A 25,175-nucleotide genomic window follows, 5' to 3' on the forward strand; every position below is an offset into this window, starting at 1 on the left:
TGAAAGATTTCATACTGAAGACTGAAAAATAGCAGGGCAGGTCATGAATCACTAGGATTAATAATAATCCACTCAGAAAATTTGAAACACTTAGGTTAAACTCACAAAAAAAGTAGTCATATTTAGTGGATTAAACCTCACATGGGAAGAGCAGACATCATAAAGTAAACACAATCTTTATAATTAAAATGTTTTACCTTATAGAATGCTAATCCTCTTTAAGAAAGGAAATTTTGTGTGCCACCATAATGTTAAGAAAATATATAGAAGCCTAAGCCTACTTTATTTCTGAATTTTTATCATATTTAATTCAATTTAAGTTTAGGTGGGCAATGAACACCCAATCTTTTACTGAGCTTCCACTATGAGTTGGGGCTTCGGCACGCACTTTTCTGATACAGGTTACAATTAAGGTATCTAAACCTCACAGGCCAGCGAGCAGCTTGAGAGCCTTACAGTGTTTCACACAAAAGTGTTCAAAAGAATCTGCTGAATTAATGAAGGTGGTTACGTGAAGTGTCCAATGTTACTGTCAATGAGTGTCAGGGCCAGGATTTGCACTCTGAGTCCTATCAGTTCTAATGAGAGGTGAATGAAACCTTGACTGCTTCCTACCAATAAGAATGGACCTATCAGCAACCTCATGACATCCACTTATTTCTACTTATTTCCAGACTCCTCCAGAACAATCCCTTCCCACCCTAATTATTTGGATATTTCAGGTCAAATACGCTTTTGGGCTGACTGCACAAGTAATTACAAATGCTATTTTTTCCTATCCTGTCAATATGAATCTCTGTCCATTAGGAAATACAGCAAATACCTTACTATTTGGGTGTGAGAAAGAACAGACTGGTGCTTCCTCCTGTTGGCAGTGGCCCACAAGAGGACTACAAAACACAGCTGGCAACAGAATTGTTGCAAATTCCCAAATCTAGAGCCTTGTCTATCAAGGAAGGAATGATTACTCAGTAAGATGGGACACGACAACTAACTAGACACTTTGGTGGAGCACTGTTAGATTCCCTAATCGATTTCATGTGCCAAAATCAACTCTAAATGATATTTAGTCTCATTGATGTATGGCAAGAAAATTTAAATAGTATACAAATGAATATAAATCAGAAATCCTAAAATTGCTGGATTTTACTATTAAACTTTGCTGCCTAAAAAAGCATACCTGCAATATGAGAGAAAAGTATCTCATATGGTTAATAAAGAATGAATTTTTGTAAATAAGGAAAAGAAATGCCACACTGCAAGAGAGAATTAGAAAAAGACATCTACATCCATCAATATGACATACTCATACTGAATATTTTAGGAACAACTTCCATCTTAAAATTTTTTTTAAACTAGAAATGTTGCAAAAATAATAACAAATATATATTCATATTCATTCTTTAAGAAAACGAATGCCAGAAAAAAAGGAGAATCAAGGAAAGGTGAGCCATGTGATGGTCAGACCACACTCTCCTGGAGGCATTCTCACTCCAGGAACTTGGGTTCTCAGGCCTGATGGCACAAGCACAGAAGACAAGTCCTTGGGTCCACACAAGTGGGGATTTGGAATGAAGACTCCTGCTTAGAGCCATGACTCCCAAAGGATGGCCCCCTTAGTGAGAGGGTGGGCTAGAAATAATTCACCTTTGAGGGAGATAACAATAACAATTGCAACAACCAGAGCTCACATTTAATTAGTGCTTATGATGTACTGAACGGGTTTCGCAATGCTTTACATATTAACTCATTTAGTCTTCATGACAACCCTTTTAGGTAGGTTATAGTATTATGCCAATTTTACTTGGCTCAGAGAAAATTAAAGCTCAGAGAGGTTAAGTAACTTGTTTAAGGACACACTGTTAGTGGGTGTGAGATTCAGGCAGTCTGGCTCCAAGAAGGGAGAGAAAAGTCTCTCCTAGCAAGGAATTAGCATTTAGAATACAAAAAGGAACTCCTCCAAATCAATAAGAAAAAGATAAACAACCCCAGATAAATTGAGCACATTAGTGGGAAACTCATAGATGAGAAAACATATATTGCTGAATAAATATAGGAAAAGATGTCCAACATGACAAATGTAGATTAAAAGTTATGACAGTGTCAAGCATTGTCCTGCATGAGGAACAGTGGGGACTCTTTATGTCTTGCTGATTAGAATGTAAATTGAAATTACCACTTTGAAGAACAATCTAGTGAGCTTATCTGAAGTTCTCTCTTCTTTAAGACTAACTTGCTTTCAAGATCCATGCCCAGTCATCACCTCCTTCATGAAGTCTGCATGAACCCGTGGGCTCATGGTGACATTTCACTCCTCAAGTTTCCAACATTATTCTACTACTTATTGGAACACACGATTTGCTGCCTTCTGTTGGTAGTTTTCATCTGTTGCTTAAGCGCCAGGGTGGTGTTGTTTTGTAAGTTTTCATTCCTAGCATCTAAGTAGGAGCTAAATAAATATTGCTGGTCTGACTATAAAAAGGACTAATGTAACCAAATAAACCATATTTTGGCTTTCTCACTATTCCATTAGCATATGTCGGACACATACTGACAACCCAATTATAGTGAGCACAACATATCTTGGGGCAAACAAACCTTTAGTATTTTTGTCTTATGTAGACTTGCTCTGTATTTTCTTGAAGTTAAAATTGAGCATGACATTTTCTGAAGGAAAGTAAGAAAATGAATTACTGTACACTAATGTCAAGTTTTGTCTGTATCAGATCATTCTGAAAACTATGTTTATTCCTTTGAACACCTGAACATGACAAAGGCCTAAGGCTCTAATTGACTTTTGCTAAACATATGCCTGCATCATTAAAATGTTTCAGTTTGTTGTATAAAATCTATGTACTAAACAGGTTTTAAGAGAGAAAACATAGCCTCTCTCTGGTGATTACTGACTACCCATGACTTTCACTACTACTTACACATGCATGATTCTCCAATCCACATTTTAGCCCTGATCTCTCAGCACATACTCTTTCTCTTTAATGTTTATTGTTTTAACCTCTTGTTATAAAAGTAATATGTGCTCTGGGTAGAAAGAAATGGAAAAATAAACAAAAGTTAAAGGGCAGTAGGATTACCCATAACACTACCACCAAGAGTTGAGGTTATTACTGTTAATACTTTGATATGTAATTATTCTAGTCTAATTTATATGACATTTTACAAGATCAAGGTCCTACTGTGCATAGAATTTCAATACATTATTTTAAAAGCTTAACATGTCTTCTTTTATTAATATATTATTTGTAATTGTTATGCAATATTCCATTGAATGGATTCACCAAAATTAACTAAAACAAAATTAAATAACCTTCCCCTATTTGGGGGGGAGGGCTTTGTTTTCCTCTCTTTCTATTTCTGTTTTAGGCAACATCCTACAATGAACGTCTCTGTAAATAATGATTTTTTTTGCCCAGTTTGGATCAAAGCGCATAATGAATCTTCCATATTTGCTTTGAAGAACACGAACATATTACCAAATTACTTCTCATTGCCTCCATCATGAGAACAGAAAGTGGTGTTTTAGTGTATCTTTGTGAGTACTGAATGCTTTCATCTCCGTCTGCCATTAAGATACATCTTCCGGCTTTCCTAAGAATCCCTCCAAGTAAACATATTCAATATGAAATATTAGTCTCCTCCTGTATTACCCTTCTCCTGCATTTGCTGTTGTGACTGCGAGCATCACCATCTAACCAGTTTAGGAGTCAGGGCTGTGGCATCATCTTTGCCTCAGATCTTTCTTATCCTCCATGTACATCAGAACAAGGTGCTGCCTTGAATCTGAGTCTGTCCCTTGCTCTGCATTCACACTACGGCTGCTACGTTCAAGGATTCGTCTACTCTTGATTGGGCTACTTAAAAAGTTTATTGATTTTTTTCATTGCATAACTAAAACATGCTTAGGGAAATGTATTGAACCCTGTAATGTAGAAATAAAAAAATCACCAATAGTCTCAACTCTTGGTAGGTCCCACTTCACTATTTTGGTGAATCTCATTCTAGTATTTTTCTTACACAGATTATCTATTTCTATCTATTCTTCATGTCATGGCTACATAGAACCTTCCGTAGGACATAGCTGATCCTACTACTTCCCTTTGCCAAACAGGTGACGGCTGGGTGACTGGTCATTCATATCCTATAAACTAAATCTAAACTCCTTCGCTTGCCGTTCTAAGGCCTTTCACACACAGGCCCATCAGATCCATTCATCCTCCCAGCTTCACTGCTTACTCTCCTTTTCAGCTCCAGCATCCAAGCTTCCAAGCTGCTGAACTGTTCTTTTTTCTTCAAATAAACCTCTGTAATTTTGTTCCTATCTCTGTCCCTACGTAGATGGACCTTTCTTTTTTTATTCACTTTTAAAACTTTATTTTTTAAGAGTAGTTTTAGGTTCACAGCAAAATCGAGAGGAAGGTGCTACAGAGATTTCTCATGGTCCCCTGTTCCCACACATGCACAGTCTTCCCCATTATCAACATACTTCACTATAGGGCGCACTTCTTACAACTGACAAACCTGCATGGACACATCATAAACACCCTTCTTACAACTGACAAACCTGCATGGACACATCATAAACACCCAAAGACCACAGTTTACCTTAGGGCTCACTCGTGGTGGTGTACACTCTATGGGTTTAGAGAAATGTATAATGACATGTGTCTATCACTGAGTATCATACAGAGTATTTTCACATCCTGAAAGTCTTCTGTGCTCCACCTTAGTCACCCCTGCCCACCCCCAATACACTGGCAACCACTGATCCTTTTATTGTCTTCACAGTTTTGCCTTTTACAGAATGTCATATAATTGGAATCATGTAGTAGGTAGCCTTTTCAGATTGGCTTCTTTCACTTAGTAATATGCATTTAAGATTCCTCCATTATTTTTCATGACTTGATCGTTTCTTTTTAGCACTGAATAAAATTCCATTGTCAGAATGTACCACAGTTTGTTTATCTATTCACGTACTGAAGGATATCTTGGTTGCTTCCAACTTTTGGTAATTATGAATAAAACTGCTATAAACATCCATGTGAAGGTTTTTGTGTGGACCTAATTTTCAACTTCTTTGGGTAAATACAAGAATCGTGACTACTAGTTCCTATGGCAAGAGTATGTGTAGGTTTGTAAGAACCTGGCACTGCCTTCCAAAGTGGCTGCACCATTTTGCATTCCCACAAGCAATGAGTCAGAGTTCTTATTGTTCCACATGCTCACCAGCATTTGTTGCTGTCAGTGTTTTGGATTTTGGCCATTCTAATTGGTGTGTAGTGGTATCTCATTATTGTTTTAATTTTCATTTCCCTGATGACATATGATGTGGAACATCTTTTCATATGCTTATTTGCCATCTGTATGTCTTCTTTGATGAGGTGTCCAGGTACTTGGCCCATTTTTTAACCAGGTTGTTTATTTTCTTATTGTTGAATTTTAGAAGTACTTTGTATAGTTTGGATAGTAGTCCTTTATCAGAGTGTCTTTTGTAAACATTTTCTCCCAGTCTGTGGCTTGTCTTCTCATGATCTTGACGTTGTCTTTTGCAGAGCTGAAGGTTTTAAATTTTAATGAAGTCCAGCTTATCAATTATTTCTTTCATGGATTGTGCCTTTGGTGTTGTATCTAAAAAGTCATCACCATACCCAAGGGAATCTAGGTTTTTTTCCTATATTATCTTGTGGAATTTTTATAGCTTTGCATTTACATATAAGTCTATGATACATTTGAGTTGATTTTGGGGAAAAGTGTAAGGTCTGTGTCTAGATTCATTTTTTTTTTTTGGCCTGTGGATGTCTGGTTGAAACCATTTGTTAAACAGACTATCTTTGCTCCATTGTATTGGTTTTGCTCCTTTGTCAAAGATCAGTTGGATATGTTTATGGGGTGGAGGGGTCTATTTCTGGGCTCTCTATTCTGTTCTATTGATTTACTTGTTTACTTTTTTCACTAATACCACACTATCTTCATTACTATAGCTTTATAGTATTTATTGAAGTTGAGTAGTATCAGTCTTCCAACTTTGTTCTTCTTCAATGTTGTGTTGGCAATTCTGTGTCTTTTGTCTCTCTATATAAACTTTAGAGTCAGTTTGTCAATAATCATAAAATAACTTGCTGAGGTTTTGATTGGGATTGCATTGAATCTATAGATCAAGTTGGGAGGAACTGACATCTTGACAACACTGAGTTTTCCTATCCATGAACATGGAATATCTCTGTTTACTTAGTTCTTTGACTTCGTTCATCAGACTTTTGTAGTTTTCCACATATAAATCTCGTACATATTTTATTAGATTTTTACCTAAGTATTTCATTTTTGGGGAGGGTGCTATCCTTTCTCTTTATTCAGTTAAAATCTCTGCTTCAAAGCCCAACCCAACTCCTTAGTAAAATTTACCCTAAAACCTTCCTCAATCAAAAAATAATTGCTCCCCATTTCTGCTTTCTATTCTCATGATATATTTTATTTATATTTCTATTGTAGTAATAGCCACATTTTTTGTAGTATATTTTATTATAGGTAGATGTAGTGCACTTTTTTAAGGTTTTTAAAAACAATCTATTGCTACTATTTGCATCAGGTTTAGTGTCCTCCACATAATTGATGCCTAGCAATGTTTATAAAGCTATTATTTAGTTTAATTTATGCAAGGTCAACAAAGTCAGATCTTAAATGAGCCAAGTACTCTTTTGCATTATTTTCTCTCTGAAGCTTGAGTAGCTAAAATAATATTTCCCTGTTGTTATTTCATAAGATATTTCTAAAGTAAAATAATTAATATATAAATATGCTTGGAGATTCTAAACAAACAAATGAATGTATATAACCAGAGTATTATAGTTTCCTCTAATTCTACCTTATTTATGACCCAGTTCGAACCAACCTAATTTGATCCTGATAGAAAAACATCATGATAGCATCTTATTGAGATGTTTTCTTAACGTAAGGCAAGAAAGCAATTAGATCCCAACTGCCTTGCAGAGGAATGAAAACTTTTCATGTTTATTTTTCAGGGAGTAGATAAAACAATGGGGAATTGACTAGATAATATTAGGCACAGACTTGTAATTGGGACCTAATGACATGAAATATGTATGCAATATTATTAATGTTATGCCAGTAATTACATTGGAAATGTGTGTGTGTGTGTGTGTGTGTGTGTGTGTGTGTGTGTGTGTGTGTTTCACAAAATGTCGATGGGAACTTGTATTGGGAAACCTTGAATCTTCTTAATATCATAAATTAGCTGAATGAAAGAAGCTACTATACTGACCAGCTATTAAATGCCACCATTTAACTGTATAGATTTCTAAAACTCTCAGACATTTAATCTTTCTAAATATAAATGTTATCAGTTTATTATTTTTTCTCAATTTTTTAAGTTTTATTTTTCTGGTCTAAATATTATTTGCCAATTTTAGGCCTTTAAAGCCCTGGGTAAGTGGGAGGAGATCTTAATACTTGTTCATTTATATTACTTAAGTAAACTTTCTAAACCTTTAAAACAGAAAGTACATAAGTGACATTAAAACTAGATTAATTTCAAATTTATAAGAAATGAAATCACATTAAACAATTTTAAAGTAATTTAAATTCACTAGCACTATTTTAAAGAGGACTATCTGATAAATAAATAAAATAGAAAAAATAACATTCACTATTCTTTTATTAAATAAATGACATTTACTAGAATCACCTAACAGCAGGCACAATTTGAAAGCCAGAAGTAAGAATTATGGACTATTTGTGTAGATTGATTGAGACACATTTGTACAGAGCAGCAAAACTGCATTATAAAAATTCAAAGCCAAAAAAGCCATTCTGCCTCAGGTTCCCACCAAAGTTAGCGTAAAATCAATTCAGCTTGACATTTATTGGGACCTACTATTTGCAAGGCCCTGTGATAGGTGTTATAACAGACTTAAAATGATCAAGATATGAGTTGTACTTTCAAGGACCTAATAGGCCAGTAGATAAGACAAGCCATCTATGCAATTAACCATAACATTATATAGATGTGCTAAGAAATATGGTGGAAATAAAAACAAAGCACTGTGGGGTCAAAAAGATAGCAAGTTTCATTCCAGCTGATGGACCAGAGGAAGATTTAATTAAAGAAATGACATTGGAACTGGGACTAGAAGAGTGGGTAGGATTTAGACAGAAAGCAGTCAGATGGCTGGGAGGATGGGTAGTGAGAGGGTTATTTTAAGCAGAGGCAAAGAGATGATCAAATAAATAAACTCCCAGAATTTAGATTGTGTTTGGGGAATTTGGTAATAATCTGGTTTGGTTGAAGCGGAAAATTTAAGAAGGGAGTAAATGCATTCTATACTGGTGGGATTGGGTTGAATTCATTTTAAATCTTTAATAGTGAAATAAACATACTCTTCATAAGAAATTAGGTGATGCTAAAAATAGGTTATTATCAAAACAATGAGAAAACAGGACATAATCAAGAAATATTTGTTGTAACTTATTTTCAATTGCTTTTAATTAAAAATTAATCAGAAGACTTGAGAACAGGTGTTCATAAAACCTATGCAATTATATGCAACTTATGGATTTGAGAATTCACGTACATTTATCTGAGAAAGGGGTTTCATCCGATTCTCCTAAGGGTGCTTCATCCGTAAAAATGCTAAAAATCATTGCTTTAGAGGAGACTGGTTAGTTTTAAATACAAGTAAATTTTTATGACTTTCTTTTCCTACCAAATAATATAACTTGTATTTAATTTGTCATGCTCTATTCAACTCTAAAGGATGGCACTCTCTTGCCTCCTCTTTGTCTTGCTTTTCTACTTTGTCTATTTTTTTTGGAAGGGCAAAAATAAAGTACACATTAGAGAATCTAAAAATACAGAGGTGTATGAAGAGAAAGTTAACACCCTGCATAACCCTTTGCACTCATTCCTCCCACAACTGGGAATGTATTTGTCCACAGATTTTAACCCTCACACCACATAGATTTATGTTCACATTGTGTGTGTGCACATGAATGTGTGTGAGAAAGAGAGACAGAGACAGAGAGACTGAGACAGAGACAAACAGAGATGTTTTCTTCTTTTTCTAAAATAAAAATGGTATTCTTCTAAACAAAAAGTGCAAACTCTACACATTTTTGTTTTAATTTTTAAACAATGCACCATGGACATCTTTCCAGGTCAGTACACATGAATTTTTAAATTTATTTATTTATTTCAGTTTTGGCTGCGTTGGGTCTTCATTGCTGCACGTGGGCTTTCTCTAGTTGCGGCGAGCGGGGGTTACTCTTTGTTGCGGTGTGCAGGCTTCTCATTGCGGTGGCTTCCCTTGTTGCAGAGCATGGGCTCTAGGCACGCAGCCTTCAGTAGTTGTGGCGCGTGGGCTCAGTGGTTGCGGTGCACGGGCTCTAGGGTGCATGGGCTTCAGTAGTTGTGGCATGCGGGCTCAGTAGTTGTGGCTCACGGGCTCTAGAGCACAGGCTCAGTAGTTGACGTGCACGGGCTTAGTTGCTCCGTGGCATGTGGGATCTTCCCAGACCAGTGTCCCCTGCACTGGCATGCGCCACCAGGGAAGTCCCCAGTACACATGAATTTTATTTATTATTTTAAATAACTATAAAATATTCCATTGCAGAAATATACTATAATTCATTTGTCTATTTTCTAATTGATAAGCATTCATGTTGTTTATGGTTTTGGGTATTTAAACGGCTGTTATAAACATCTTTATACACATATCATTACAGTCGTTTTTATTTTTATAGGATTAAAAAATAAAGTGTGATTGGAATGTTAATAAATTAATAGACATTGTAACATAACTTTTCAAAAAGTTTTAGCAATTCATATTCCTACCTGCAGTATTAGCAAATACCCACTTTGCTGTACCCTTGCCCAGGGATAATATTTTAAATATTTAACAACAAGCAAGGCAAAAACATTCAAGAACATTCAGGTGACATGCATTAATCTTCTATCTACCGCATATTGAAGTTGGAAGGGTCTGACCAGTCAGAGAAGTGGGGGATAGAGTTCTAGGAGAGGAAGGGAGCTCAAGGTAGCAAATACTTATGAACTGAAATACTAATATTACAAGGGTCATATTGAACGTATCAGGTAAATATCAGCCCCGTCATTGCTAGGACTGGGTATTACCAGAACTTTTTTTAAAATTTGCAGAATTAATGACAGAAAATAATATCTCATTGGTATGTTTAATTTATGTTGCCTTAAGTTTTAGTTTAGAAGAACAACTTTTGGATGTCAATTTACATTTGTTTACCTATTACTTGTTTAAATTGTCTATTTTTATTTGTGCCATATACCTTTTTATTACCAATTTGAAGGAGCTATTTTTATGTTAGTGATATTATCTCGAATGTTTACAATTACATATTCTCTGGATCTATTCTTCATCTTTATATTTAAGGTAACTTTAGCTGTACAAAAGCCTTAATATTAATATAAAAATATTCTTTTAATCTAAATGCCATTACATTTATGTTATTTAATACATTTATACTTTTTTTTTTTTACTTAAGTCCTGTAATTTTTTTGCTATATTTTTCTTAGGAACTGTATAGTTCTTCAGTTTTTGTGATTTTCCCCCATTTTCATTTCCAACTGGTTGTCGATATAAGAAAAGCACTTTTTTGTATATTTGTTTTATACATCCATCTAGCCAAATTGTTTTGGTACTTCTAATAGTATTTAACAGTATATCTCATTTTTTTCAGTTGTTGTTATATGATGCAATCATAAAATAAAAATTTTTCTCTTCATTACTTATGTCATATATTGTATTTTCTTGACTTACTACATTAGTCTCTAAAATAATGTTAAATAATAAAAATGAAAGCAGGCATATATGCCTTGTTCCAAATTTTAGCATCAATGACTTGACTTCTTTATGAATAACTGATTTTTATTGGGTTATGTTAAACATAAGTTTTTTGTTTGTTTCTATCATATTTCATTTTTAAGGCATTTGATACTTACATCTTGACATATTTTTTTCATTTCTGAAAAAAAGCATCTTTAAGTTCTCCTACCTCCTTGACTGCTTCTTCTCAGTTTATATGGATTGCTCCTCCTCCTTTTTCTGAATTTAGAACATTGGCCACCCTCAGAACCAACACTTGGTTTTCTCATCTTACACTCACACTCTTTTTCTGAGAAGCCAGTTTTTCATTACCCGTGGCTTCAACTAACATTTACACGCCACTTATTATAGACTCAATGTTTGGGTCCCTCTCCCCCACAAATTTAAATGTGGAAATCCCAATCCCTGATATGATGGTATTTGGAGATAGGGCCTTTTGGAGGCGATTAGGTCATGAGAGAAGAGCCCTCACGAATGGAATTAGTGTCTTATATGAAGAGCCAAGAGAATTTGCTTCCTCCTCTCTCTGCTCTGAAAACCAGGAAAAGGCTTCTCACCTGACACCAAATCTGCTAGAACCATGCTCTTGGACTTCCCAGCCCCCAGGACTGTGAGAAACAAATGTTCATCCTTTAAGCCACCCAGTCTACTGTAATTTGTTACAGCAGCCTGAGCAGACTAAGACACCAGTAGTTTCCATAGCTACAAACCTGGCTTTAAGAACTCTTTCTCACCTCCAGACTTTTTTTTAAATTGAAGTATAATTGATTTGCAATGTGGTGTTAGTTTTTGGTGTACAGAAAAGTGATTCAGTTATACATACACTATATATATATTACATATATATATGCGCATATATATTCTTTTTCATTATGGTTTATTACAGGATATTGGATATAGTTCCCTGTGCTGTACAGTAGGACCTTGTTGTTTACCTATTTTAAATACAGTAGTTTATATCTGCTAATTCCAAACTCCTAATTTATCCTTCCCCCACCTCCTTTCCCCTTTGATAAACATGAGTTTGTTTTTGATGTCCTTGAGTCTGTTTCTGTTTCATAAATAAGTTCATTGGTGTCATATTTTAGATTCCACATATAAGCGATATCATATGGTATTTGTCTTTCTCTTTCTGATTTACTTCACTTAGTATGATAATCTCTAGGTCAGCCCATACTGCTGCAAGTGGCATTATTTCATTCTTTTTTATGGCTGTGTAGTATTCCATTGTGTACACATACAACATCTTCTTTAACCATTCAACTGTCAATGGACATTTCGGTTGCTTCCATGTCTTGGCTATTGTAAACAGTGCTGTTATGAACATTGGGGTGTATGTATCCTTTTGAATTACAGTTTTCTCTGAATATATACCCAGGAGTGGGATTGCTGGATCTTATGGCAACTCTAGTTTTTTAAGGAACCTCCATAGTGGCTGTACCAATTTACATTCCCACCAACAGTGTAGGAAGGTTTCCTTTTCTCCACATTTATTGTTTGTGGACTTTTTAATGATGGCCTTTCTGACAGATGTGAGGTGGTACCTCACTGTAGTTTTGATTTGCCTTTCTCTAGCACTTAGCGATGTTGAGCATCTTTTCATGTGCCTATTGGCCATCTGTATGTATTCTTTGGAAAAATGTCTATTTAGGTCTTCTGCCCATTTTTTGACTGGGTTGTATTTGTTGTTGTTGTTATTGAGTTGTATGAGCTGTTTGTATATTTTGGAAGTTAAACCCTTTTTGGTCACATCATTTGCAAATATTTTCTCCCAGTCCATAGGTTGTCTTTTTGTTTTGTTTATGGTTTCATTTGCTGTGTGAAAGTTTATAAGTTTGATTAGATTCCATTTGTTTATTTTTGCTTTTATTTCTATTGCCTTGGGAGACTGACCTAGGAAAACACTGGTATGATTTATGTCAAAGATCACCTCCAGACTTTTATTACCAGATTTTTTACCTGATATCTTAATCTGGATGCCTCACTACTATTCATTCTCAACATTTTAAAACATGAATCATCTTTGTACATACCCTCTTCTTTCTACATCTCCTAATACTTAAGGACAGCACCATCTACTAAGTCATTCAATCCGGAGACCTGAAGGCTATGTTTAACTACCTTTCTTACCCCCTCAACTCTAATCAGTTATAACATCCTGTCAACTCTACTTAAAAATAACTCTCAAACTCTTCTCCCTCTTTCCATCCATGACACAACTATTTTATTCTGTTCTCATGGCCAGACCTTCTAGTATTATTCAACTTCATTCTTAGAACTGTTCCCAAAGTTCTGTTAAAACACAAAACAGTTTTCTTCCCATTTAAAAATCTCTAATAGCTCTTATAAACATTCAGAATAAAATTTAAATTTTAAACATTGTACACAATGCCTTTCATATTCTGGAACCAAACACTCCTCTTAAGCTTGTCTTGTGCCCCTGGCTGCCATCTCTCACTACAAGGCATTGCTCGCTGCCTTGTGGTTTCAAGATTTCTCAAATATACACTCAGTATTTTTCATCTCTGTGCTTTCTCTTTGGCTCAGCCTGCTCTGCACAGCCATGGCCTTTCCGCACAACTCCATGCTTCAAATCGTCTCTCAGAAACACAGCCATCTCCAGCCGCCTGTTCCACTCTGCTCTCACAGCACGGTCAGTTCTTCTCACCGCACGTGGGAACTCCTGAGGGGCAGGCTTGTAAATTCACAGCTTTGTATCAACAGCACAGCGCTCAGTATGGCAGGACTTTAATAATATTTGTGAGTGGAAGGAAGGAACAAAGGAAGGAAGGAAGGAAGGAAGGCTTACTAAAGATTTTATTTGAATTGAAATATTTTAGAACCAACTAGTCCTAAACACAGAGCTAAATCAATAAAAAAATGTTGAGGTGATTAAGAAGGATACACTAAACAAGGCTGATTTTTAATATACAAAAATTGTGGGGCAGAATTGAGTAACTGAGAGAAAAAAATGAATAATTATGCCGTATGTCAGCAAACTTATCTGCCGTGAAAAGTGCTTTAGAGAGCAAAAAAAATAAATGAAAAAGCTGAAGGAAAACATGAAAAATGAGCACAGTGCTTTATGCTTTGTAAACACTTTATTGCGTTTAAAGTAAAAAACAAAACATAAAGAACAGATACCCTGTACAAGTGAATTTTGGTAAAGAGCAGATGATTAATTTTCTCATATAGTCCTACAGTACTTATTGCAATACCACCTTGTATTTTAAGACATGTTTTAAATTTAACAAGGGTTAATACATGCTATTCGTTTGTCATATGTCAGGACATGTATATATTTACAATATCACGTTTTAATTATTACTAAGATAACTAAGCTTAGATGACAGTAGTAATTTACATGAATGTAGTTGGGTCCCTCCCATGGCTTGAGTCACCATCTGTTGGTTTATAGCTCCTAAATGTGTATCTTCAGTCTCTTAACCCACATGGACTGAGTCTAGGCATGCTCCAGACAAGAGAGCAGGGGAACATAACAAAGTCAGCTCAGATTGCTGTAGTGACGCGCTTGAAATTCCACCAGATCCACGTATTTTCTCTAAGTTTTCAGTGAAAGGCAGAAAACAGGCCTTGAGTATCAGAGAGCTCATTTCTGTAAGACTCAGTCACAGCCAGCCCAAGCAAACAGCCATAGTCATGGAACCCTGATTGACAGGCATGGTCTAGGACATGGACTGTGGGAGTGATTGCTGGGTTCAAGTCCTACTTGTCACTAACTTGTTATAAGATGGGCAAATGACTTCACCTTTCTATTACTCAGTTTTATCATTCATAAAAAGGAGATAATAATATCTACCTCATAAGGCTATTCTTGTGAGGATTAAACATAAAGCTCTTAGAAATACACTAAGCATTATGTAAGTATTAGCTATTATGGAAATTATTATTTAAGGAAGTAGGATGCATGTCAACAGAAAAAAATAAGGCAGGAAATTTGAAATTTTAAAAACAAAAGTGGCTTCCTATTTAATTATAACACTGCACCATTTATGTTCATTACAGGGGTGGCATATTGTGGCACTCCACCCTACACTTGCGGTGAGAAACGATGGTTACATTAGAACTAAAGTACTTAACGTGCGCTCCATTATATGCATGCAACTTTCCCTTTAGTTTCAAGCTTTGTTAGTCTGTACAGCACTTTTTTGTGACTATTTTATAATGTTACAATAAATTCTCCAAATTTCTACTAAAATTTCAAATGAAAAAGGATAACTGACTGAGAGAAAATTTAGAAAATAATGACTAAAGGATATTTAAATTACCTGAATAAACTTGTAGCTTTGGGGCTTATTACATTTTCTTTCTTTCTTCCTGAAATCTAAGTCTCTCCTGACTGTAAGAAAGCTGTCCATTTAACCCCCTCTGCCTAAACAATGGAACTTGCACGGTTATTTTCCTGCTGTTCAAAAGGTACATCTTTGTAATTATGTATACGTACACACACGTGCACACGCGTGCGCACACGCACACACATGCAAAGTCATTCTTGATGTTTTGTGCAAAGCAGGGTAACTGGTGAGTTTCTAATCCTGAATTTCCCTCTTTATTGAAACAATGGTTTATTACATCATAAATATGCTCAATAAAACCTGAAAAAAGTAGGTAATGGTGGAATATCTAATTCTGTGGGAAAGAACTCAGAAGGAATCTCAAGAAGGAAGATTAACAACTTCAGAGACAATGTGAAATTTCAAACGAAATAATTGCTTGGCTTGCTACAAATCAATAGTAGGAGTTGTCAACCTGACATTCAGTTATAAGGATGGGGAGTGACTGGGGACCCCTGAAATTTGGTCCTATAAGCTGTAGTCAAACGGAAGAGTTATGTTGCATGAGATGGGAAAGGGCCTTTCATTAGATAAGAATAATTCATCAGACTTGCAAAGAATTTTCACTTCCATTCTCTCATTTGGATTTCAAGTCAACAGTGTGAAGTAGTTAGGGCAGATCCCCTTTTACTACATTTATAGCCAAAGGACTGAGACCAGAGAGGGGCATGACCTGTCTGCTGTCCCATGACCAGTCAGCTCTAATGCCAGGTCCCGGGGGGGGGCTAGACCCTGACTTATCTAGTGTTTCAGCCAAGTCCCATTCAAAATCTCATGGCAATCACCATCATTAACATTATTTTACCATACTAGGAACTATGCTAAGTTGTCTGTGTTCTAGATTTTTGTTCTCTGTCAATGTTACAGGCTTAAAAGTAAGTTTATCCATTTTAGAGTAGAGGACCCTTCCTAGGAATATTCCTTTATCCTGAGGCCACAGCTTCTTTGTGAGTATTATATGGTAGATAAAACATAAAAGAATTTGATCTCTAAAAGCTACCATTTGTTTATAAACAGTTGGGTTTCCTAAATGCCATAATAAACATTTAAATTTTCAAAAATCAGCATAGCAGCTATTATGATTTCAGGATTCTCATATATCAGAGCACACTGTTTTCCATTATAGAGTGTTAGGTATAGAAGACCAGTCAAACTACACCAAATATTGAGTAGACAGTTCTTCAGCTTGCTGTGTGATCACTCTCTAGAATCTCAAGAAAGTATAGTTGGCCTGAGATAGCCAGGTTCAGCAGCTGAGTTATGAGATCTCCTCACCTTTCAATCTGAAGGAATTTCATACTTCAGTGGATGCTGCCCAGGTGGAATCAGAGGGTGAGGGTGACTCGATGGATAAGTCCAATTTTCTGCAAGTTCAGGGGATGAACTGAAATGATCTATTTAGTTCATGATTTATAACAGAGATAAAGCTGGGTCAATGCAGGTGCAAGGATATATAATTCCATACTGATATTAACAGAGAGGGCACAGTTTACTTAGATCATAGTGGACTAAGAAGGATATGATCATGATAAACAGCCAGCTGAGTGAAGTAAACGTCAGAAAAAAACGTGGAGCCGCCTGGACCGGATGGCTGAAGTAGGCAATCTTTTAAGACCTCATTCGTGCACAGGTCAGGTGGTAAAGGAATAAATGGCCTTAAGAAGCTTTACTCCTCAGCCGGTCTATAGGAAGCTGAGACATATATTATTTTATAACGAATCACTGCAGAAGTAGAAATGATCTCAAAGATCACCTAATCCAATCTTTTCATCTTATAAATGAGGAAGCCTGAATCTTGAGAAATTGAGACTCACCGAAGTCTTAAAATCTGTGATAGACAGATTCCTGGTCCAGCATTCTGCCTTTTGTCATCCTGACCTGTCCCCACATAGGAATCAGAGCCCTCATGACCACACATGGCCACAGAGCGAGAGGAATACGGATGTGTCCCTTAAGAAAACTGTGAGTCCTCTGGTTACAGTACAGACAAGACACAGAGAGGGAAAGAGAAAAGGCAGCACAAATACAGGGCAGCTCCCTTTTACAGGGGCTTCAGAGATGCAGGAATATTCAGGGAAATGTAGGAGCTTCTCCCTGGACGTAATGACAGCTGGGCACAGCAGGGTTTGATAACAGAGGCACATGTAACCCACCCCCACAAGCCCTAGGTGATATTGGTATGGAAAAGAATGATTGTTTGTGGTTTTGGTAATATTAAAAACTTTATCCAGTAAGATTTTACTTTGGAAACAGGTTGTGTTTTTTCTGACCAATATTTTCTAGTAAAATACTGACCCAGTTTATGTGCACCTCGAGATCCAGGGTACAATTCTGGAGGAAGATGCACAGCTACCATGAATCTCCAATCTCAAGGAAGGTGATTGCAAAGAAATTTGAGGCTGCCACATTTTAGTGGTTTCTCTTTTATGTTGGGTATAAATTCTTTGTGTTTCAACATTGCTTTCCTCCCTAGGCATTTGGGAAGCTCTGTAAACGCTCAGTTACAGATCTTCATAATACTGCTGTGGTTGTGAGAGGAGGGAGCATTGGCTCATTGCTGGTTCTTTATCTACAGTGAGTGACTTCATAGGTTACACAGATTGACAATATGGCCCATAATCCATATTTTGTAAAGGGCAGAGCTACAGCCCAGATAGGCAGGATGACACGAGGCTCCACAGATCAATATCAGGGCCCTAGACAGAAACTCGTTCCTGTTATTCCTTGTCCACTTCTTTATTTACTCACCTTTCCTCTCTAAAACTCATGTCAAATGCAACTTGCAAATAAAAGCCTTCACCGAGAATGCTCTGTGGCGGTGAAGAAATTTCAGTCTTTACAACCTGAATTTGGGTTAAGGAAACTGTCAGTACAAAGTGAAACTGCAGAATGGTTGTGGAGACTAGATCAAAACTATCAGTTTTCATAATCAAGTAAGAATGATACCCACATCTTTACCCAAACTTGTTTTTCAATATGGGGATATTAAAAATGGGATGTATTTACAAAACCCACAGCCTCTGAAACAATCATTGAATTACAGCACCAGGATACCCTCTGGTTGATTACTTCAGTGAAGAACACATGGCTTAGGTGACAGGGCAATGCCAGTATTAAATTTTGTTTTATGTTGTAATATTTACCTGTTTGTGGTCTGAATTGTGATGAGAGGCATTTCATTCCTTTGACTTACAATGTTCAGAACAAGGATTAATGATAGGCAACTTATTTAACTCTCTCAACAACTTTCAAGAGATAAAGGGCTGTGAAAAGATACTACTGGATGCTCCAGGATTGCTTACAAAATTGTTCTGAACAGACAACTAATGAGAAGCATTTTCTTAATCTGATATCCATTTGGCATGATTCTCCTTGGATGAGGAAGTGGCTAGGGGTGAAAACAAGTGGAGGAAGAAATGAGTTTTGATACAGTATAAACATTATTGCACTGGCTACATGGATAAACAGCTCTTTTCTTCACTGGTAGCTGAGATTCTTGCCAAATGAGACAATAGGGACGAGATGAGCCATTGCAGGTTCAATACAGCCATCCTACTTCAAGATAACCTGCTCTACAGAACCTTAACTATTTACCCCAAACATAGCTCTGAAACACCAATGGGTTCTTCCCCAATACTCTATGCAAAGTGTGCTCACTTATTCTCTCATTTATTCCTCAGCCACGTGTGGTGTTCTGAGGCACTTTTGGGGCAGGTGGCACCTGCACAAACTGGAGGATATCTCCAAAACAGCTGAAGATCTCAGAGTTGGAAGGGTACCTGGTCATAATCTGCTCTCACTTCTTTTCTTTCAGATGAGAAAACTGTGGCACACCTCACTGAAAATCTAACTCACGTGAGAAGGCTGCATGCAGAGTCTAAAAATCCAGTTTAAATGGTCATTGTTAAACCTCACATCCAACCAATTTTATGCAAATACGTTAGGCTCATAAATCTCTAGTATACCTGGCTTACTGGCACTGTTCACCTGACCATTCACTCATTTATTCAATAATGCTGTGTGCAAACACAGTACAGCACAGGCATGCTGCCTGCCCTCTGAAAGCTTGCTTTCTCTTAGGGAGACATACAACAAACAGGCACACAAATAATGGCAATTTGTGATAAGTGCTCTAAAGCAGACACTTTTGCTTAATTCACAGCATTTACCATAATAAATTTCAACTGAGGTTATAAATGGGGAGGGAGATGGCAACAACTAACTGCAACTAAGAGGGCTGACAAAGACCTCTTCCTTTTGGAGGGGGAACATTTAAGTTGCGATATAAATAATGGGAAAGAGCCAGCCCTTTCATGCAGAGGGAGGGGCATCGTAGAGGCACCCAGGCCTTCACGTAGGACACAGCTAAGAGCTCTCAAGGACTGCAACGCCAAAGTGGATAGAACTTGGAGACTGAGAGGCAGGCAGGGTCCAGGTAAGAGTTTGGTTTTTTAAATAAGTATGATGAAAAGTCATTGCAGTGGAGTGACATGGTCTGATCGACATTTTAAGCTCACTTTTGTTTTTTGGTGATGGGGGCAGGGTGGCAAGAGAGAAGATGGAGTGACAAGTAGGGGTCAGTTGCAGGGTTCAAGACAAGAGATGATGGTGGCAATGGAAATGTAGGGCAGTGGTTGGATTTGAGATACATTTTGGAGACAGAAAACACCATTGCTTACTAATGGCTTGAGGGTAAGGGGAAAAGAAGGAACCAAGAGGACTCCTGGTTTTCTATCGTGAGTACCTGACCAGCATCAGTAATAAACAGCTTTACTTTGAAGTTTACAAGATGAAAATATAACAAATATTATTTGAGTGAATCAAATTAGTTACTGTACTTTTATTAGTGTCTAACTTAAAATTGGGGAATAAGGATGATATAGGTGAGTAAGACTCTGGCCCATTATTTCTTTCTAAGCTTTTTATTTATACTAACCTGGACTTCTGGCTCTCTTTTCTTTGAATATTATATACCTGTGTTCTAGTACTTGATTGAAAGTGGGGTGACAATGTTTTTCCCACCTACTTGGTTCCTTCATTTACTAGAGTTCTGTCACATTGGAACATCAATAATTGGACATGTCTAAGAAAGCTGGAAGATAACTCATAAAAATGTATCATTCTGACTGCTTTAAGTTTGGTCTGACAGTAAAACATGTGCCTTTTAAAAGAAAGTGCTATTTTGTTCTTGCTTTGAATTTTCTGGAAGAACTGCACAATCTAACTACAAACGTCTTATTAATCCTCACGATATTTCAGTGAAGGAGAAAGGTGCAGGTTTCTTTTGTTTTGACAATATTCTTGATGAGGTCAATTGTATAACAACATCATTATAATTTCATAAAATAAACTTCAGGCTAATGTATATGTGGGTATATTTAATTTTGGACAGTCTGTGCTGTCCAATGAAGGTGAACCACATATTTAGATAATCCCAAACAGTGCTAGATCCCTCAATTTATTTGGCTTTCCAACAAAGAGAAAGAGAAAAACATTCTGAGAAGCACAGAAAGAGACACGCAAGCCATATACATTCTTCTGCCTACTTAGTTATGATGGTCTGAGCTCCAACCTGACAGAGGAAGAGAGAGGTGCTGTGTAGGTCACCATATAAATAATCCACAGATTAGTATTAGTTAAATAAAAATATCATTTAGAAATAGTTATAATATTCCATGTTTAAGAGTAAGAAATATAGAATATTTTAAATGTAAACAGTGATTTATTTTGCAAAGTATGCGTTCATATTCTATTCCAATTTTAATTTATGATTGGTATTATCTGATAGACTCATTATTGAAGAAAATTTTTGTATTGCTAAGAAAAGTAGTTTACAGTTTAGAATTTTTAAAAAAGTTAGAAAAAATAAAGTTTGCTAGCGTTCTCCAGAAATACATTGGTTAGAAGCCTAAATGTAATTGAAATGTGAAGACCACATAGTAGATGAGACACAGGTTTCATATCTATAAAACTAAGCTGTGAAATTAGGTAGACAACCTAGAGAACAGTTTAACTTTCAATAACACACTTTCAGATTTCAATAGAAAATACGAGAGCAAGAGTTCAGAAGTCAGATGTGTCACTGACTACACACATTTGATACCTGCAAAGGGTGGCGGTGGTTTGTTTTTTCAGATTTAGTAATAGAACCGCTACCAGATGTATTCTAGCAAAATATCTGTTTCTTCGTTTCAAATCCCAAATAACAAGCATCTGTTCTTAATGCAAGCATTCATTTCTATAATAAAACACATCCTGTGCCACGTATGAGCATTTTCCAGTTTGAAACACTAAGTATAATAAAATGTGTAGTGGGAGGAAAAAAGAGAAACCACAAAGAGCGTCAAGTATAGGTGCAATAATTATAGAAGCTGGATTTAAGTTGCCCAGAAGCTAGTTTTAGATATATGTATTTGTATATCTAATCACTGTGTAATTCCCATGCAATTTGGATATAAATACACAAATTCCCATCCCTATGAGCCAGAAAGAACCTATATTCCAATGGAGTACCATTTGAAATTTAATTTGTTACTCTTCTTCCTAACTAAAGCAATTCACAAAACCTTATGAGAGACCATAAAGCAACAAAACATTTAAAAATATGGCATTCCCTCAGTTAAAATATGTATCGAACACTGCGGATTTACTGAGCAGCTACTATATGTAAGCATTCAGAATACAATAATCAACACAACAGAGATGGAAGACCAATGGGGAAGTGGACATCACAAAAATCATCATGAATAACCTACTGATCGATTACAAGTAAGCGAAATGCCTCCAAAAGAAGGCGACAGGTACCACTGGGAATACAAGGTAGAAGGGAACCTACTTGCGGGTCACATAAGGCCTTCCTGAATAAGGGATGTCTTAGGAAATAAGATTATTTACTTGTTTATAGATTTTTACTTTCTTGTATAATGTCTCCTAATAAACTCCTTTCCACAGTGTCCAAGAGTATTTATTCACCCAACAAATACTGAACACCTGCTTAGCCAGACCATATCCTTCCCTGAAATTCTCTGCAAACCCCCAAACCTAGATCAACACAACCTTCAACTTGCTTTGCTCCTTAACCCAGGCAGCAGGGGAAACTGTGCAAATCTGCTTATCAGAGCTACATGACTCTTCTCTTTGGTGATTCGGATGCTTTCCCTCTCCCATCCCAAATGTTCCCTACAACCTCACACCCACCAGTCCATTTTGCCTCCTTATTTTCAGGAGATGCCTTTGCTTTCTACTTCAGAAGGAGATAAAAAGAAGAGGTCAGTGGGTATGAATCCCTTCTCTTCTTTCTACCAAACCTACAAATTTACCTGAAGCTAGACCTGGTTTGGCATCTGTGAACTCCACCCCCTAACCATCACTGTAATTCACTCCTTGCTCTCCTTTCCCTCACCGGCACCTTGGAACAGGCGTTCCTCACCTCTGACCTGAAGACTTAAAAAACTCATTTTCTGTTCTCTGTCCATCAGTCTTCCCCATTCATCTTCTATGGCACTATCAGGGAGATGTTTCTAAGTGCAGTTATGCTCATATCATGCCCACGCTTTCACAGTCTTTCCGGGCTCCCCGGAGGGATAATGTCTAACCATTGATGTGACCGTTTGTTTCTATACCTGCTCTCCACCCTACCCCACCCCAGCTGTGAGTCCTTGAGCACTTCCATCTTCACCTCCAGCCCCACTGGGCACACTTCCAAGTCACAACTCAGTGGTTCCCCTGTCCTACCACACTCTCTAGAGAGGGAGGCAACAAGAGGTAAATAATCGCAGGACCAAGTGAGGTATTCAAATTCAGAAGTATTCAAAGCACCTGGAGAATTTCACAGAGGGAAACTCCTTGTGAAGATGTCACCTCCTGAGACACCAAATCCTGCCATTTTTTGATGACTAAACCCATAATTCTGAACCCTTGTTCACCTGGTGGGTCACTTCCTAATCTTAGCTCAAGACCTTGCTTCAAAAACTGTCTTCTTTTCCCTCATTCCTTACTGCATATGGTAAAGTTACTTTTCTACATTTGACATTGGCCATGATTTCCCCCTTCCAAGAGCTCAGTTTGGACCTCCCAGTGCATTCAAGTCCAAGTTAAATGCTCCATGCTTTGAAGTCCTCAGGTGTCCAGAAAACCTGCTGATTACTCCAAGTCCACGCCTCTGAACTTCACTAGCCACACACTACTCCAGAATGCTCCCCCTCAGAACTTTAGATCTTCCCTTTAGCAGTTCCTAAAATCACATCTTTCAGTGAAACTGCCAATGATTAACAAAACAGAGGCCTACGTGATAGCATTAATTTAATATTTTTGTGATTATTACCTTACATAAAAACAGTAAAAGTAATCAGAGTTTCCCGTGTGCTGAACATTTTGCTAAGCGTTATCTCATTTTACCTTCAGAGAAATTCATTTGTTTTACAGATAAGAAAACTGAGCTTTAATGAGATTAAGTAATTCGCCCAGTTATTTACCTTGTAAATGGCAGAGCTGAGATGTGAAATCAGGCCTGATTCTATGGCCCAGGATATTAACCACTGTAATACATTATCTGTCCTATTTTCACTATCTTGTGTTCCAAAATTACTAGTCTTGCTAGTAGATTACTGCGGTGTTTATCTATTTGTTTTCCAACAATTCATTAAATAAATATTTATTGAGTTCCAGCTCCTCCTGGCAAGATACCTCTCTAGCCTCTATGGGTTGGCAAAGATGTGGAATACAAGTTTTTTCCCACAGGGAATTACTATCTAGGTTGAAACAATGTTATAAAAGTGACTGTGTATGTAGTTTCAACTCATGATATAACTGACATATTACAACTGCAATGAAATATAGTAGGAACATAAAAATGCTGAAAATATGCAGGCCTGGATAGAGTTCTTTAATATGGAAAACACTCTTGAGACTGCTGAATTTCAAGGTCAGTAAAAATTGTTCAAGGTGCATAAAAGTATGTATTTATATATACATAGTTATCTATAAATATATAGATATCTATATATACACAAATATACTTATGCACATATATTTAAATGTTAATTCTTGTTGTAAATTCTATGTCACTATGTTCATGTTATTTTGAGCTGAAAATTCCACACAATATATTTGTGATCCACAAGAGTTTTATTGGCACCTTACAATTTTAACATCACAAAATGAGAGATTAGAAATTCCACGCTTTGTTATTTGCACACCCAAGACATGAACATCTTTTAATAACTGATATAATCACCTCTTGGAGAATCTTTTGTTACACAGAATTAGTCATTAAGAACTACATTCCCTAAACAAATGTGATCTTTCATACTTTAAATTCCCCCACCTGTCTTCACCTGCCAAAACAAGTATCTTGGTGGTTTTTATAAGCAGCTCATTATAGAAAATCTGCCTTTCTTTCTGTAACTATGTCTTGCCCCAATCTGACTTTTATCCATTGCTTCCCTAGACATCTTCATTTTATTGTAGCAAACTGGTATCATTTAAACTAATAAAGCTCTATAAACAGATTGCTAGCCCTCAGAGGGACTCCTGAGGTCTTCTAATCACAGTGCCCTAATTGTGAGATGAGAAGTCATATTCACTCTGAGCACGGGCTTGGTCACGGCCAGGAACTCTGTTCAGGCGTGCCATCCACCTTGTCCCCAGTGACTGTCCTTTGCCTCTCCACTCCCACTTCCAACACACATATTCAGCATGCGGTGCAAGCACGTTAGCCACACCTTCAGAGGAAAGGGTGGTGTCAACAACTTCCTCAAAAACAAACTCACTCATTCCTTCCCCTTAAAACATTTATTCAATGCTCATTCATGTTAGCCACTGCGGGTAAAAGCATGCCTCTGCTTTTACAGCCTCAGTAAGATATGGCCTCTGCCTTCGATGAGGCTTAGAGCCTGCTAAGGGGAACGGGGCGTGGAGATGGATAAAAATC

The 25,175-nt window shown here is 36.9% G+C and overlaps 1 protein-coding gene across 1 annotated transcript in view; it reads right to left on the bottom strand.

The window, feature by feature from the left end:
• PACRG (parkin coregulated) overlaps positions 1 to 25,175 on the bottom strand; it is a 530,295-nt gene that overhangs the window by 285,832 nt on the left and 219,288 nt on the right. The gene's annotated exons all lie outside the window — the stretch shown is intronic.

Source organism: Phocoena sinus, chromosome 12 (genome assembly GCF_008692025.1).
Source record: "Phocoena sinus isolate mPhoSin1 chromosome 12, mPhoSin1.pri, whole genome shotgun sequence".
Classification (NCBI taxonomy): domain Eukaryota; kingdom Metazoa; phylum Chordata; class Mammalia; order Artiodactyla; family Phocoenidae; genus Phocoena; species Phocoena sinus.